The sequence below is a fragment of the Tenrec ecaudatus genome, unplaced genomic scaffold (genome assembly GCF_050624435.1).
Source record: "Tenrec ecaudatus isolate mTenEca1 unplaced genomic scaffold, mTenEca1.hap1 Scaffold_672, whole genome shotgun sequence".
Classification (NCBI taxonomy): domain Eukaryota; kingdom Metazoa; phylum Chordata; class Mammalia; order Afrosoricida; family Tenrecidae; genus Tenrec; species Tenrec ecaudatus.
Window position 1 is genome coordinate 97,501 of NW_027459562.1, and position 2,500 is coordinate 100,000.

The window sequence follows — 2,500 nt, forward strand, 5'->3', positions numbered from 1 at the left end:
GCACGGGCAAGAGCATCCTCGCCTAACGCGCAACATCGGTTGCTACGCGCACAACAGGAGGGGCGGCGACTGGGGGGTCCGGCACCCCAAGGCACCCTCGCGGATCGCTAGAGAAGGCTTTCTCACCGAGGACGGGTCGTCCCCAAACCCCATCGTCGTCCCGCGCTGGATACCACACCCAGGGCGCCTTAGGGAGACGCCGGGCGGGCCGAGGGCGGGGGGTCTGCGGTATAGGTAATGCGTCGTCGAGCCCTCCGAGGCCTCACGCTCACAACACGCGACTGTCCGCCGGTCAGCCTTGCCTGACAATCACCAGGACCCGCGCCGATCTCGCATCGGCCACACCACCCATCGCCACTCTCGCAAGGAGGGGCCGAGAGAGGACCGCAGCTGCCGCCGAGGGCTCCCAGAAAGTCGCGCACCCGGGTCCCTTCCCTCACAAACCAAATTCAGGGCCAGATCCGAGTTACTTTATAGCAGAAATTTGGGACCCCGCAAGGAACACGCGCGCAGACGCAAAAGGGCCACGGGTAAAATCTTTTAGAATCTTTTGAGCTCTTTGACCGCCCCCCTGGCCGGGCCTTCTCAACCCGACGGGGGCAGCACTAAATGACATCTACGCGCACTTTACACGTCCAAGCAAGGGCACACACAAGCCCCGGAAAGGGTTAAGAGCCCCCCCCTTACGAGGAGGGGCTACCGCACTCTAAGGCGGCCCCTTATCGGGGACACATCTCTTCGCGGGGCTCCCCACAACCGCGACGACGCGACGGGAGCCCCAAACGGGGTTTTTGCGACTTCCCACGAGACACCGGGCAGACACAGCATGCGACCTCCCAGCCCGCTCTCGCAAGCACTCCCATGACGGGGGAGATCTCACATGTGTCCGGGGTTAAAGGCGAGATGACACGGCTTCCCAGAGAGCGCTGGGACACACGGCAGAGAGGGCAACGCCTCCGGCGAGACGCACCCAACCCCCCACGGGGTTCGACACACCGTCTCGACCCCCCCAGAGTGCTTCCGGCTCCAAGAGAACCGGCACAGCACGCACCCAACGGCACCAGGGCGGTGGTGGGCCAGAGGGGTAAACGACCAGATACGGGAACGACACCGCGGCTCGGCCTCAGGCACCTGAAGGGACAACCTGGAGCGCTCCAGGGGCACCGGCAAAGGGCCGATCCAAGCACAACCCCGTGCGGACCTCGGCAGGTGCACGGTGAAGGAGGAGGGAAAGACCATCCCCGCCACGGGGAAGACCCATCGCCAAGCAAACGAGCGCGGGATGGCCGCTCGGGCCGACAGACCCACGCACGCCCAGCAAGCCCACGCCGTGAGGCAAGAGGAGCGAGCGTGCAAGGGCGAACCGGATTCCGCACCCCTGCCTCGCCCACGCACCGACAAGCGAGTGGTGGGAGAAGAGGCTAGGGGCCCGCGGACAGAGCGAGAGGAGCGGTCCCATTCGCCATGAATGTCCGTCCCTCGTCTGGCGCGGCTTAGGTCCGGCTCGGGAGAGCGCGACAGCACCACATCGATCGGGGTTGCGTTCAAAAGCCAAGTCACTCGAGAGAGAGACCGAGAGGAAAAAAAAAATACCCTGTCGGGTGCTGGGGGAGGTCAGGGAAGGAAAAAGGCCCGGTTTCTGCCTCCGCCAGACCCACACCCAGGGCCACTGAAGGACAGCCGCCAAAAGGACACAGAAAGTGCCTGACACGGGAGACGGAGCCCATGGGGCGTGGAAGGCGCTCCGCTAAGCGTTGGCACGGCTGCCCGGGATGCCTGCAGCGGGCAGAGAGCGCGGGGAGCACAGAAGACCCATCCCGCCAACCTCTCTGTGGGTCCCGCCACCCTCAAGAGCACTGGAGGCCAGAGGAGCACAGCAACCACAGGGTCGGGACACAGCTGGACTCGCGAGAGCCGGCGCACGGGCCTCAAAGCGGGCGACTCACGCGGGATCAAAGGGACCGCGCGCCACGGGCCATCGGTAACCCAAAGGCGACCCAGGGAACCAACGCACACGTCCAGAGCATCAAACCGACCTCTTCAGTGAGCGCCACTGAAGATGAGCGTGTCAGCACCTATCTGGTGGCCCAAAATGACCGAGTTCAGCGAAAGAAATACCACGCCAGGAGACGGGGTGGTGGCTTCTCCCCACGGGGCACCCCCCGGAACCACGTTTCGGCCAAAGGCCTGCCACAGTGACCCCATAGCACTCACTCCTGGAGGTCCTAGGGCCCTCTGGTCAACCTCCTGAGAATCGAGTGAGGGGGGGAAGAGGGGCAGCGTGCCCTCGCGCGACGCAGGTGCCGCACACCGGAGGTCCCGCACATCGGCGCGGCCGGCCACCGATGTGGAAGCCTATGTGAGGAACTTGGACATTTTTCTTAGGCTCCGCCCGAGGAGCCAGGGGACTCGGGAGTCGCCGAGGAGCGAACCGCCACTCGCCGGGTGACCGCGAGCCACCAAGGCCGGTCCCTGGACCCAGAGTGGGGACTTGAGAAAC